The sequence below is a fragment of the Orcinus orca genome, chromosome 2 (genome assembly GCF_937001465.1).
Source record: "Orcinus orca chromosome 2, mOrcOrc1.1, whole genome shotgun sequence".
NCBI classification, from domain to species: domain Eukaryota; kingdom Metazoa; phylum Chordata; class Mammalia; order Artiodactyla; family Delphinidae; genus Orcinus; species Orcinus orca.
In genome coordinates, this window is record NC_064560.1 from 2,236,773 (window position 1) to 2,252,560 (window position 15,788).

Genomic DNA, 15,788 nt, shown 5'->3' on the forward strand with positions numbered 1-15,788 from the left:
CATGGTATCAAAGGCCTCCCCCCTTCCCAAGGGAAGGTGCTTGCCAGGCTTAAGCTGAGTTGTCCCACAAAGGCTGCCAGAAACGGCTGCCAGCCCCTGGATCCGTAACCTCTCCTTCCCCTTTCTACTTCTCACTGTGTACGTTTTCAAACTTAGAGAAAAGTTGAAAAAAAAATAGGACAGCAAACACCTAGATTCAGCCTGGAACAACCCTCCCAGGACCAACCTCCATCTAGATTCAACAATTCTCCTATTTGCCGCGTTTACTCCCTCTCACTCTTGAGTTACTGGAAGGTTGTCCACATGCATCATAATGCTTCACTCCTAATTACTGTGGCAGACATCTCGCGAGAATAAGAACACTCTCCTGGTAACCACAGGGCCATTTTCATGCCCAGAAAAATTAGCCATAATTCTGTAGAGCCGCCTGAGAATCAGCCTATCCTTCAGGATCTCCGATTGTCCCTAAACGTCTTTTATGGTTGTTCTCCTTTACTTTTTTGAACAAGGATCTAATTAAGGTTTGCACCTTGCTTTTGGGAACTGCGTCTCTTTTCACCTAGGTCACTCTCCGATTTTTTCCTATAATGATGACTTTGAAGATTCCAGGCCAGCTTTCCTGCAGTATGTTTCACCTTCAGGAAAGATCCAGCATGTGCACCTTAGGGCAGTTTAACCGCACTGTCCCCTATGTTTCCTGGAAGCTGTAAATTAGGTCTGAGGCCTCAGCACTCCTCACCCTTCAATGGTATTGAACCCGTTCTCTCTGCAAAACAGCCACCCTCAGTCACGTTCCCAGTTTGCATAACTCTTTTGAATTTATGATGTGTTATTTAACCAGCACACGTCTGGTAGTTATCTCTTTGTCACACACCGCCTCTGGGAGCGGGTTAACTCTGCACCAGTGGAAGGTATCCCATCAGAAATGAGCTGTCTCGTGGCTGAGGGGCGTACAAATCACTGTAAAGCATCCTTGATTTCTACCTCCTCTTCCTCGTGGCCTGAATGCCGCAAGCAAGAGCGTGGAAGCAAAGGGGCATGAGGTTAGATCTTGGAGAAAGTTCTCTCTGACTCTTAATCTCTTTCAGTCTGATCCTGACCAGTGAGCAGGGTGTTTCCATGCAGCTGTGTTCCCACATCTGGACACTGTCTATGCCAAGCCCCTTCATGAGTATAGCTGTCCTGAGTCCACAACCACATTTGGTGGGAGGTGTAGGAGAAAACACAGCTGTGTACGGAATGTAGAACTCCGCGCCGCAGCTAAGCTGAGGCCGAAAGCCCTCTCTCATGACTCCTGCTGCTGAAAGTCTGCGTCTTTGCGTGAAAATTAGGTGTAGCGATAAACCAGATACTAGGTCAAGACAGGCGAAGGAAGAGAAATGATTTCTGATGAATCCTGGACTTACTAGTTCACTGCCACTCCAATCTGCAAATGGAATATAGGTTTTTCATATCAGGAGAGTTGGAGTCTCACAGGCCGGTTGTAATAACAACAGGCAACGTTTTTGGAACTTTAGGCCAAGTACTGGTCTTGTTTGTGATCATATCCCACGTAAGGCCCATGAGTTAGATATGATCTTCTGTGAATCTGAGGCACAGAGAGGTTAAGTAGCTTCCTCTAGGCAACGCAGTAATTAATGAGAGGAGACAAGATTCAAACCGCAGCACATGGGGTTCAAGACCTGAGTGTTAACCACTGCGCCATATGGTGACTTTTCCATGTGGCCCAAGAGAAAGCATCTGGGAAGGAAGAGGCGGCCACTTGGCTGCTCTGCGGCCGGGATCCGTGCAGCACCTAGAACCTGCCTATTCCCCGCTGCCCGACCTGATGGGCCACGTTTAAGCCATCCAGATACAGCTGGAGTCATGTGGGTGAACAGGTCGGTTGCGTGGCAATCCGTGTCACAAAGGGAGCAAGCATGGCCTCCAGAGATGACCAAGGGAGGTGGTGAGCAGCTGGAAATCTGTGCGCAGATGGACAGATCCCCTGCCCTGGGTCTGCTCGTTCTGTACCTGCTGTGACACCCAATAGGGTCACTACAGGGGCAGGGGCAGTGGGATAAAGAAAACCAGTGGAGTTAATCCATGCCTTACTTATGAAATTCTAAACAGCTGCTCCCCTGCCAGCTCCCCAGAAGTGAAAGCAAAGGGCTGCTTTAGGAGTGCATGCCTCCAGCGAGCCTGGCTCTGCTCAGGTGCCGAGGCCAGGTCAGTGCTGGACCGCGGAGCGTTCCAGCTGTCGACGACACCCCTGCGATCCGCGGCTCTGCAGGCGGCTGCAGAGCTGCAGAGCCGGAACTGTGCCTGGACGTCGGCATCAGTGTCTCCTCACCAACAGACTCGTTTATAAATAAACCATCTCCGACTCTACCTTTTTTGGATTTTCTCAAAAGCTACCTGCTTCGTGAAAATATCTGGAGAGCGGACATAATTAGGTCAAGGGACGCAAAATATTGCTGGTCACAGGTCGCTCTTTCTGCGACTGCAAACCGCTCAGCATAGCATGTTTTGCCTTCTTTTTGCTAAAAATTGAAATGGAGACACTTATGGGAGGAATGCAAATTGAAACAAAGGAGACATCTTTTTCTCTTTCCAAATCAGTTGGCAAAGACTTAAAAGTTTTATAAAACCTAGGATAGGTGAGGATTTAGGGAAACTCCCTTCATTGATTGATGGTCAGATATAAAGGCCTCTGTGGAGACCATGGTAATATCTGTAAAAAAATTTTATGTACAAACCCTTTGACTTGGCTTTTAGGAATTTACCCTACGGATATATTTGTGCATGTACAAAACTATATGAATAAAGAATACTCACTGTAATATTGTAATATTTTTAAAAATCTGAAGCTAACTTAAATGTCCATGAATAGGGGACTGGTATATAAAGCACATTTATAGAAAGAATACTATGTAGCTACTAAAAATAATAAAGTAAATCTGTGTGTGTTGAAATAAGGCATGCCAATATATTATTAAATATATAATAAATAATTATTCAAAAAGGATGTCATAATATTGTATACAAATTTTTATGTTTTTTTCAATGTTGTGTATGCATGGAAAACTCTGGAAGGATATATAAGAAATTGTTAATAATGGCTATCTTTAGGTAGAGGAGGCATAAAAGAAAAATCTATTTTCATCTTTTATATCCTTCTCAACTATTTGAAATTTTTTAATGCATGTACTGCATTTATCTTTTTTTTTTTAATTCGTCTGTATTTGTTACAAACTTTTAAAGCAGAATGTGACTTGAGCACCATTTATCATTTTTAAAAACTGGCTTCCGTTTTTCAGAAATAGTGACACTGATAATTCCTGGATCATATTTAGAATTTCCATGCTCCTCTTCTCTTTTTTTTTTTTTTTTGCAGTACGCAGGCCTCTCACTGTTGTGGCCTCTCCCGTTGCGGAGCACAGGCTCCGGACGCGCAGGCTCAGCGGCCATGGCTCACGGGCCCAGCCGCTCTGCGGCATGTGGGATCTTCCCGGACCGGGGCACGAACCCGTGTCCCCTGCATCGGCAGGCGGACTCTCAGCCACTGCGCCACCAGGGAAGCCCTCTTTTCTACAGAACATACAAATCACAAATGCCTCCTAAGGCAGAAAAAAGAAAACTGAAAAAAAAAAAAAAAGGGAAAGGAACATAAACCACATTATCCAAGAGCTTGCTTTCCTACCATCCTCAAAAGTCCTGCTAGATTTTCTATTTCTTGTAAAAGGTTCTATCACCCATTTATTATTTCCACTGGATTTTCACATGTTGAGTGAACGTGAGTCAGTGGTGGTGGAGGTCAGGCTGCAAGGTGTCCCTGTGCCCTTCCTCTGACTGACATGCAGAGAAGAAGCCTCACTAGCTGCCTGAGCCTCCAGGGGCCTGGGCGCACGGGACTGAGGAAAAGCACGTTCCCAGCTGACTTGATCTGATACAGCAGAGGCTGGCAGTTCTCTTGGTTTCCCTTTGTGAGTCAGCATTCACCCTCTGGCGTGGCCTGGATCCACAGTACACGGTGTGACGATGGGGTTCGACACACTGCAGGAGTTTGTGCCAAGACCTCTTCAGAAACAACTCTTGCAAGAGAAAACACCTTTACCTTAATTCTACATTGCAACAGGGTTCTCTACAAACTACTATACATAAAAGAGAGAAACAACAAGGTCCTACGGTATAGCACAGGGAACTGGATTCAATAGCCTGTAATAAACCACAATGGAAAAGAAGATGAAAAAGAATATATACATATATATGTATGTATAACTGAATCGCACACGAAAGAATGTTCTCTGCTTAACCAGAGTCTACTTCACTAGACTTAGTGTGGTAATCATTTTGCGATATATCCAAATATTGAACCATTATGTCATATACCTGAAACTAATATCATGTTGTACGTCAATTGCACCCTAATAAAAAAGATAAAATGAACAAAAATGTCCTGTTTACCATTGAAATTATTATATTTCTGAGATGGTGGTTAATGTTTGCCTTTTCAGAGGATTTAAAATAATAATAATAAGGGCTTCCCTGGTGGCACAGTGGTTAAGAGTCCACCTGCCAATGCAGGGGACACGGGTTCGAGCCCTGGTCCGGGAAGATTCCACATGCCGCGGAGCAACTAAGCCCGTGAACCACAACTACTGAGCCTGCGCTCTAGAGCCCGCGAGCCGCAGCTACTGAGCCCGCAAGCCACAACTACTGAAGCCCGCGTGCCACAACTACTGAAGCCCATGTGCCTAGAGCCTGTCCGTGCTCTGCAACAAGAGAAGCCACCGCAGTGAGAAGCCCGCTCACCACAACGAAGAGTAGCCCCCACTCGCCGCAAATAGAGAAAGCCCACGCACAGCAATGAAGACCCAGGGCAGCCAAAAATAAATAAATAAATAAATGATGATGATAATAATAATAATAATAATAATGCTTTAAGTGATAAGTATTCTACAGTACTTACATAAGTGATATGTTACCTAGGTGATTTTTCCAGTTCAAGAGAAGGGCCAGTTGATAAAGCGAGATGGTGAAGCTCGTGCTTCCCAGCCAGGAAAGGGGCATCCGTGCCTTTGGAAAAGCTCCTCTTCTAGTTCCAACAGCCTTCCTGCCTGCCTTCCCCGCTGTCCACCTCCATCCCAGCCGCCGACAGTGGAGTGAACGGGGCGGGGGATCAGAGTTGACTTGGGGCTGCGGGAGGTGAGTCCCCCATCCTGGAATTCATTCCCCTCCACGAGCCCCCAGCCTCAGGTGAAAACCACTGACCGAATAGCCCACTGTGGGCTTGGTGTCCTACCCGCTTCTTCCCCCCCAGGATTCAGTATCTCAAAGAAGATTTCTTTCCCCAGACACAGAGAGACCAGACTACGTTTGTAAATTCACAGAGCTCTTCGTGACCCACCAGCCAACAGGGATGGAATCTTCATCGTCCGCAGCTGGTGGGATGTTGATCTGCAAAATCCCACCTGAATGCGTGCTTTCCTAGACCACTGCTGGTGCCAGTCCTCAGGGGCGGGGCCCCGGGGAGCTGACTCAGAGATGGGCGTCAGCAGGTCAGCACGCAGAATGTTTATTAGGGGGTGATCTCAGATCCACACTGTGGGTGGAGGGGATAAAACAGGATTGTGCTTCTAAGGCCCCAGCAGTGTTCTGCTTTGTAAGCTGAGTGATGGGTACGTGGGTATTCATTTTATTAATATTTGCTAATCTGTACATTCGTTTTACATACACTATTTTAAATGAATGATATATTTTACAATTTTAAAACTTTGTTAAGTCTTAAGAGTGGAGGATCACAGTGTGATAAAATGCTCTGACACCAGAATTCCTAGCGTTTTTGGAATGTTCCCTTGGGCCACCACTTAAGGTCTGGACACCTCCATGTCTTCATGTATCAAATGGGGATTGTAATAACGTTTACCTCACATGTTCATGGTCACAGTTAAAGGAGCTTAGGCATGTGAAGTGGGTTAACTAGCGTCCCCTCGATTCACATCCACCTGGAACCTCAGAATGCAGATGTGATCAGTTAAGATGAGGTCATACTAGGTTAGGGTAGGCCCTAAATCCGTCTTCTCCTCCTTATAAGAAAAGGAGAGAACACGCAGGTAAATGCACACACGGGGAAGAAGGACGGAGGCAGATATTGGAGTGAAGTAGCCACAAGCCAAGGGAGGTCAAGGACTGCCAGCAACCCCAGAAGCTAGAAGAGGCGGGGCAGCATTCTCCCCTAGAGCTTGCAGAGGGAGCACGGCCCTGCCGACCCCGGACTCCAGAACTGGAAGAGAATAAGCTTCTGAGGTTTCCAGCCACCCCGTTTCTGGTGCTTGGTTTGGGCAGCCACGGGAAACTGATACATCGTGTAAATGCATAGCTGGTCCGTGGCGCAGAGAAACCACTCACTGCAAATTAGCCCTTATAATTCAGTACATTCAAACATCTGTGCCGGCAGTTTGACTTGAAGGCTTCTTCCTTGCTGCTTTGTCCTGCCCGACACTTAACGAAGCACTTACCCGGCAGTTTCCCTTGGGTTGCAGCTGCCTCTGCCTGTCCAGTTGCCTTCCGGCCTGAGAGCTCCGGGAGATGCAGACGAAGCCTTGGGCAGTTGTGTCTCTTACAGCACTGAGCACTGCGATGTAAAGATTCGAGCACTTACTATGGGTTCGAAGCGGTGCTAGGCTTGGGGCTGACAAAAGCTTACCTGCGCTGTTGGATGTTTCTGTGGGGAGAGGCCCAGGCGGCTGAGTCCCCACGGGACTCTGTGACGGATGCCGTAACAGAGACAGGTAGAGAGGGGGGCAAGGAGGGACTCACGCTCACTTTTCAGCTGAGGCTTGAAGTGTTACCGAGTGGGATGGGGTGGCGGGTGAGGACAAGCTAGGGCCGGGTTTCCAGGAGTCTGCCAAGACCGCGTTGTGATGGCCTGGTGGGCAAAGCCAAGGAGCTTGTACTCTACGCTTAGAAATAAAGACCAATCCAAACTGTATTCATTTTCAAGTTGTTTTCCATCTAAGTTATTACAATATTGAGCAGAGTCCCCTGCGCTACACAGTAGGTCCTCGTTGGTTCTCTATTTTATATGTAGTAGTGTGTACACCTGCAACAGACACAACACTGTTAATCAACTATACTCTGATATAAAATAAAAACATAAATAAATAAGAGAAAAAAGTGTATTCATCTTCCAACAGGCTATTTTTGGACAAATGGCCAACTGGCATTCCTTGGAGGAAGCTTTCACTCAAGTCTCCGTACGACAGGCATCGTGTTGGTGGCCGCTGGCTCCCCTGGGGCCATCCATCCTTTCCTGAGTCCTTAGGTCCCCCTGAAATCAGAGGGCAACTCCTGAATCTTCTCACAGGCTGTGTCACCATGATATTGAGACACGAAATCAGGGTGTGGGAACTAAGAACCGAGGAGGGAGAGAGATGCTAGGAGAGTCCAACAGAAATAGGATGTGATTTGGGAGCTGAGAAAGAAAAAGCAGTGAGAAGAAGAGCAAAAAAGGGCAAATGGGCTTCCCTGGTGGCGCAGTGGTTGGGAGTCCGCCTGCCGATGCAAAGGACATGGGTTCGTGCCCTGGTCCGGGAAGATCCCACGTGCCGCGGAGCGGCTGGGCCCGTGAGCCATGGTCGCTGAGCCTGCGCGTCCGGAGCCTGTGCCCCGCAACGGGAGAGGCCACAACAGTGAGAGGCCCGCGTACCGCAAAAAAAAAAAAGGGCAAATGAAGGCAGAAGGCTTGTGTTGCCTGTCTCTGTGAACTTTGAGAAGACTTGGGCCTCAGGTGGAAAGTTGAGTAGAAGCAGGCGCGAGCTTCTGCGCATCCCGGGAGTCCTGGGAAGGGTGGCCGCAGAGCTGACAAGAGCAGGCAAGGTCCTCCAGCAAGGGCTGAAACAGAGCTCCCAGCTCCTCCCATGACCCAGCACGTGCAAGGCTCTCAAGGTGGCCGTGAACGTCAGCCGGCTCCCACGCCAAGCCCGTGGGGCAGCTCTGAGAAGGACCGACGTCTCCCAGAAAGTGAGTGCATTTTGCAGACTGGGGTTTCCCAGCAATTCTGACTCTCTGTCTGTATGTAGCCTTCTCTCAACTTGATATTTGTGTAGCATAGTATTTTCTACTCACTAAATGCTTTTTCTTTCAAATCAACTTGATTGAGGTATGATCTTAATTCAATAAAATGCACCAACTTCAAAGTGTACATTGTGATGAGTTCTGACAAGTTTGTACGCTCAGGTATAACCACCAGAAAAGTCAAGATAGAGATCACGGGCTGCACCCCAGAAAATTCCCTTGCAGAGCTTCTCACTCAGTCCTTCCACCCCAGCTCCAGGCAACCGCTGATCTGCTTTCTGTCACTATAGATTAGATCTGTCTTTTCTGGAATTTCATATAAATGAAATCATACAGGGCACACTCTTTGCTGTGTCAGGCTATTTTTTCACAGCATAACATTTCTGAGACCGATCCGTGCCACTGTGTACAGCGTGTTCTTGTTTTTATGGCTGACTAGCATTTTGTTGTGTCACTAGACCTCCATCTGTTGACCTATTCACCTGTGGATGAAATTAGGGTTGTTTCCACTTTGGGGCTGTTATGAATTAAGCTCCTCTGAACATTTGTCTACACATCTTTCTGTGGACATATGTTTTCATTTCTCTTGGATAAATATTAGGAATAGGATTTCTGGGTGGATCCCTTGAAGCGTATCTCTAGAAGCAACTGCCACAGTGCTTTCCACAGTGGTTGCAGAGTTTTGCTTTCCCACCAGCAGTGTATGAGTTGCATCGCTTTACACCCTTGCCAACACTGGCTGTGGACTTGGTGTGTCTCTTTAATTTTGGACATTCTAATGGGTGTGCGGTGGTTTCTTTTGTGCTTTTCACTTGCATTTCTCTATAACTAATGACTTTAAGCGTCTTCTCATGTGCCAACTGGCCATTCTTGTATTAAGTGTCTCTTCAAATTTTTTGATCATTTTTTATTGAGTTGTTTCTTATTATTAAGTTTTAAGAGTTCTTAAATATTCTGAAACAAGGACTTTGTTGTTTGTATTGCCAATACATATATATGACTATATGACCAGTGCCCTGAAGAGACTATCATTTCCCCATTAAATTGCCTTGGCATCTTTGTCAAAAATCAATTGTCTGGGGCTTCCCTGGTGGCGCAGTGGTTGGGAGTCCGCCTGCCGATGCAGGGGACGCGGGTTAGTGCCCCAGTCCAGGAAGATCCCACATGCCGCGGAGTGGCTGGGCCCGTGAGCCATGGCCGCTGAGCCTGCGCGTCCGGAGCCTGTGCTCCGCAACGGGAGAGGCCACAACAGTGAGAGGCCCGCGTACTGCAAAAATTAAAAAAAATTTTTAAAAAATCAATTGTCTGTGTATGTGTGGGTCTATTTCTGAATTCTATTCTGTTTCTTCCATCTGTATATCTGTTCATACACCAGTACCACATTATCTTGATTTCTATAGCTTTATGTTAAGTCTTGAAATTAAGTAGTACCGTCAGCCCTCTGTATCCATGGGTCCCACATCCTCTGATTCAACAAACTGCAGATTGAAAATATTCTTTAAAAAAAAACAAAACTCCAGAATGTTCCCAAAAGCAAAACTTGAATTTGCTATGCACAGGCAACTACTTACATAGCATTTGCATTGTGTTAGGTATTATAAGTAATATAGAGAAGAGTTAAAGTGTATGGGAGGATGTGCATGGATTATAGGCAAATATTATACCATTTTGTAAAAGGGACTTGGGCATCCATGGGTTTCGGTGTCCATGGGGTGTCCTGGAACCAATCCCCCAAGGATACCAAGGGACAACTGTGTAAGTCCTCCAACTTTGCTCTTTTATTTCAAAACTGTTTTAGCTATTACAGATCTTTTGCACTTCTATATAAATTTTAGAATCAGCTTGTCAATTTATATATTTTTAAAACCTGCTGGAATTTTTATTGAGAGTGCCTTTATTCTGTAGATCAATTTGGAAAGAACTGATATGAAAACAATATCTTCCAATGCAGGAACATAATATTTCACTCCATTTATTCAGGTGTCCTTCATTTCTCTCTGAAACATTGTATAGTTTTCACTGTTTGGGTGTTGTGTCTATTTTGCTAAATCTGTCCCTAAGCATTTTGAGGTTTTTATGCTCCTGTAAATGGTACTGTTTATTGTCATTTCAATTGCTAACTTCTCCCTGCTAGTTTAATAAATTGTTTTAACGTGACTTTCTGCTAAAATTATTCCTTGTTTTTTGGGTTTTTTTTTAGTCATCAGCGAAAGCACTGGTCTCTGGCAGTACTCGGGAAACTACCAGAAGAAATTCATGAAAAGCGTGTATGGTTGGAAATGCTACCTAAGAAACGGCTTCCCCTAAGAACAAGGGCTCAGACAGAAGCTAGCCAGGATCACAGGTGACCCTGCAGGGTAAGTTAACCAACCTAGAGATACGAATTCAGTTAGTCTGACCCCGGGAAGAGGAATTAAGGGTTTTTGAAAGTGGTCCACAAGCTTGGGGGAAGAGGGAAGAAAGAAGTCCTTCCTCTGAGCAACTCAGAATCCCCTGGGCAGTTTCTCAGAATCGCCGGAGATTCTGACATGGATCCTCAGACAGGTATCCTCCCTCCAATCCCTCTGATAACCGCTGTGACCTCAAGCCAAGTCACCAATGGGAGGACAGCGTATGTCTCTGCGTGGGGAGGTGGAAAACAGTCCTGAGTGACGCGGGGTCATTTGGAATATGGGTACTTCTCATGAGGCCCTGAAGAAGAGCCCTTTGGAACCTGCAGTTCCTGCTACAATGCTGTTGTTCTGCAGTTTAAGACTGGTTCCGATGGGAATGCTTCAATCCTCATTAAAATGGAAATGCCCCTAAGTCAGTCACTACCCAACAGTTAACACATGAACCAACAAGTAATTTTTGAAAGAACCATTACCTGGGAAATGGTCTGTAGTGCCCTGTAGGTAGGGTTTGGGGACTTTTGACAAGAGGGGAATTGCAGAAGAGGGGAAGGAGGAAAACTCGGGAGGTGCATGCACTATGGATGGAGTTCAAAATATGCCCAGTTAGGGAAAAGAGCAAAGAAAGACCAGTTGGGCAACTGCAAACGCACTGCCTTCTTTCCACTTGTAGAGCCCAGGGAGCTAACAGCCACTGCCTGTTAGCTGGGCCTGTGGGGCTGGACCCCCACTAGTTAAAGAAACAGGAATATTCAGGCAGATTGTCCAAAGATTCCTCTACATCCGTGTAACAAACTCCTGTCCATCCTTCTAAGCTCATCTCTGTAGCACCTCCTCTGAGAAAGCCGTACTCACTCACCGACATTAGCAGCTACTTCTCTTTCTGCTCACACACATCTTTATTTATAACCCAATTGTTTTACGCTCTAGAATAAATCATAACTACTTTGTTTAAAAGTCTCTCCCCCACTAGTCTGGGACAAGTTGCTTCAACGACCAATTGTTATCTCCACCTCAGACTTTACCCCTGAGTTTCACTCCCCTAACCTCCAAATGCCTTTTCTGGCATCACCATCCGGGTCCATCAGAGGGACATCAAACTCAGAGTATCCAAGGCTCAACTCACACATCGCTTCTTTTTGCAGCGTGTGCTCTCTCCTGGTGAATAGCTTCTCTGTTTCTCTTCAGGCAGAGCCAGACATGGGTACTCATCCTGGACTCCCACCACCTGGTCCTTCTCCACGCCCACGTCACTCTATGTTTTTACTTCCTCAATATCTCGAGAGTCTCCTCATGTTCGTCCATTCTCGCTGTCATCACCCTAGACCAAGCCTGCAGCATCCTCTCCCCTGCTCTCTTGCAAGGACCTGTTTCTGATCTCCCCACATGTATTCCAGCCTGCCTTGAACTCAACTCATTTTCCTCACCACAGCCAGCGTGATCGCTGGAAACAGCATTTTTGTTTACTGAAATGGCAGGCAACATTCGTTGTCCAAAACATGCAATACTATTAATTAACCTACACGCCTTACCTGAATCTCAACAGTTGGTTCAGGATCCAGTGATCACTCAGTGCCTGTGCGTGCCATGTCTTCTTGGCCTCCAGTCTGGAGCTGTTTCCCATTCTTCCTTTGTGGTTTATGACCTTGACAATCTTGAAGAACACAGTTATCTAGTAGCATGATTCTCAGTTTGGGTTTGTCTGATGTTCTCTCATGTTTAAATTCAAGTTGCAAATAATTTGGGAAGAATATCACAGAAGTGATATTGTGTCCTTCTCAGCGTACCGTATTAGGAGGTACATGATATTCACATCTCATTACTGGTGGTGTTAACTTTGAGCCCTTGGTCAAGATGGTGTCTGCGTCGTAAAGTTACCCTTTATTGGAGGGATGGGGAGAAGAGACATTGTGAATCTATGTAAGTACAATGTTTCTCATCATCGTTTTACCTGCCAATTTTATCACCAATTGATGATTCTTGCATGCAGTAATTATTACCGTGGTGTTTTTCAAATGGTGATTCTCTATGTCCATTATCCTTTTTACGTTTATTAATTGGAATTCTGCTGCAAGAATAGCTTATCTTCTTGTTCATTTATTTGTCTGATTGTTGATTATCACTGTGGCCTGGTGGGTATTTATTTTATTCTATGATATAATCTATTGCTATCATTATATATTCTGTTGCTCAAATGGTCCCAGATTTTGGACTTGACCCTTTTCATTGCCCTAAAAGTAAAAAGGATGCATCTGTCACTAGGCCTTTGGACATGCTGTTCTCTCAGCCTGGAATAATCTTCTAACCTCCCCCTGTCACCCCTGTTCCATCCCCAACTTCTTTGCACAGTAAATCCCTTTAAAGCCTGGAGATTTCAGCTCCAGGGTCCCATCTTCAGGGAAGCCTTTCCTGAGCCTCCAGAAGTGGGTAGGGCTCCTATTATAAGCTCTCACAACACTGTTTACTTTTTCTTCGTGGCACTTAACATATTTCAAAGTCAAACCTTCTTGAGAGAACATTTCTAAGGGCAGGGACTGTATCTGTTTTAGCCTAACACATTACTAAGCATTCGGGAAATTGTTCAGATTGAATTAATCAGTGAACGAACTTAATACTGGAAAATAAATGGGTTGAGGTCTTGCTGAAATGCCATACGGATGATTCATTTTTATCCTATGAGGTTTTCCCCAACACATCTCATAGACTCAGATAATCTATGATCGAGAGGCAGCTTGACATAATGCAGATTCCTTTATAAAAATTAATCATTGAAGTCTGACTCAGTGACTCGGGTCTAAAGATTATCCTTCGGATGGTCTCAGTTCCATGCAGGTTGTCTTATTTTGTCCTTTGTTTTTTGCAAAGGTAAAAATATACTTGCATCCCTATCTCCTGTATGACCTGTCATAACTCTGTGGTGTCTTATAAGGAATTACTTAAACTTTTTTTTTTTTTCTTTCGGTACGCGGGCCTCTCACTGTTGTGGCCTCTCCCACTGCGGAGCACAGGCTCCTGACGCGCAGGCTCAGCAGCCATGGCCCACGGGCCCAGCCGCTCCGTGGCATGTGGGATCTTCCCAGACCGGGGCACGAACCTGTGTCCCCTGCATCGGAGGCGGACTCTCAACCACTGCGCCACCAGGGAAGCCCTACTTAAACTTTTGACACTGAATACTGCGGGGGGAAATGTGTAGTTGTGCGCAAAGAACTCTGCAAAATCCATTGTTCTCTGAGCCCTGGTTGTCTGTAGTAAGTTTTCTTCATTCAGCACATAGGAGGTGACACATTTATAAGTCAGATGTTAAAGCTTATACCAAACGCTTAGAATCAATTCCACACTCTGTTCAAATCAGATCCTCACTGAGCAGATTTCACTTCCAATTTGGAAACTTGGAGTGCCAAGATTTTCTGATATTTGAAGACAGACGCAGGGGCTGCAAGAGCAGACCTTCAATCAGGCAGTTTGAGAATGATATCCCTGGGTAGCATTCTGGTTTATTTTCACAAGCTGGTTGCTTAGAGTCTCAGGTGGATGTGAAGATTCTAGAGAAAATTCTCTTTTTAATCATCTACCAGTTTTAAGAAAGGAAAATAATGGATATTAATAGGAAGAAGATCAATTTCTCTGGGCAAATTCCTGAGATAAAAAAGATTTCTCTCTAACTTCTCTCTATATGCTTAATTTGGAATGTTACCTGTCCATAAACAACCACATGTGTCCGGAATTATGAAGGGTCTGAGATTCACCCCACTGGCAGGCTAAAAAGTTAGCCTGCCACAGTTCCATAAATGCTGCCAGGAGAGGTAAGATTCCTGGGTCAGAGACAAAGGACAGTCTATTACTCACAGCAGTAGCAGTAACTAGTGTATCAGAATGTTTGCACCGAAGTGTCAATTCCCACACGGTGATGACAGCTACACACCCAGTGGGTTGCATTACCGGAGGGGAGCCTGGAGCTTAAGAAGCCTGACTCACATTATAATGGGCATGAAGCATGCCTGCTTTGCTGGGAAGCAAGACATTGTCTCTATCATACTGGAGAGTAAGTGTACTTGCCTCTGCTTCAGAGAAAGATACTACCTCCACCTTCCAAGGGGGTAGGCAAACCCGATCTTTGCTCTGGGGGAAGCATTATCTCTAGCCTGCAAACTATTTGCTACACAAACATCCTTGACAAGGTAGTTGGAACGAAAGGCAGATCAGTGCGTTGATCACAAGGTGTGCAGAAACACAAGAGAACTGTGGAGAATTTATTCCAGTGGCATATTTTCCCCTTCTCCTCTTATCGAAGTCCCAGCGTCCGTGTATACCTGAATGTTCCTATCTTTTTCTGGTGACTCCTATTCACATGCGCCAATACTCACTTGTTCTCTGCTCCAGAATCCTTAGGACATTTATCTGTTGTGCGGTGGAGCAACCCGAACTTAGATACATCCTTAGGCAAGTGCCAATTGGTGGAAATGCCTAGGAGTGAAGTCGCCTTGGGGGTGTGGGTAGGGGCCCCGCCACTCCTGACTTCTCCTGTCCATTGAAACTACTGATAATGTGTTATCACATGCCTGGAACATGGGAAACACTCCATTAGACATAAGCTACTGTATCAGCTGAAATACACTGGGCTTTTGCTGCAGTAACAAATTATCTCCAAACATCAAAGTGTGTGTTTTTTTCTTTATCATGCCACTTGTTCATTGCATGTGGCCTGGAGGCCCTGGTCTCCACTGTCCTCACTCCAGGACAAGGCTGATGGGACAGCCGTTATCTGGACCATTGCTGGTCCCTGTGGCAGAGGAAAAGAACTGCCTGGAGAAACTAGGGCAGGCAATTAAATGTTCTGGCCCAGAAGACACACGCATCATTTCAGTTCACAGCTCACTGGCCGGATCTGGTGACATAGCCTCACGGGGCGGGGGGGTCAAGAAGTTCAGTGCTACCGTGTTCCCAGAAGGAGGAGGGACAGAATATTGGGGGTAAGCATAATGATTACCATAGCTTTTATTTATGATGATTAAAAAAGATAATAAATACATATCCGGTGGCAGAGCACACCATAACCACCTAGTCAGCATCCTTTCCATCCCTTAATTTTTGGTAACAGAACCCTGGTTTTGTTCAGGCCTCTCCCCTTCCCCCCATAGTCACAGGGCCTCAAGGGGAATGAACAGGATCGATACCCTCAACTCCAGGGCTGGCCCAATTGCTCAAGGGGGGCTCCGCCTCTCTTGCTGGTGACTGATTTAGGAATGAGCACATGTAATTGGAGCCAATGGCCTACAAACAGACTTTAAGTTCCTGGAGGCCTAGGGGAAATTCATTTCTCAGTCTTCTTAAAGAGCTTCC

The 15,788-nt window shown here is 45.8% G+C and overlaps 1 long non-coding RNA gene across 1 annotated transcript in view; it reads left to right on the top strand.

The window, feature by feature from the left end:
• LOC117196116 (uncharacterized) overlaps nt 1-15,788 on the top strand; it is a 57,162-nt gene that overhangs the window by 33,868 nt on the left and 7,506 nt on the right. The window contains exon 3 of the long non-coding RNA XR_004476167.2: nt 10,259-10,415. This is a non-coding gene — a long non-coding RNA (uncharacterized LOC117196116). The remainder of the gene's footprint in view (nt 1-10,258; nt 10,416-15,788) is intronic.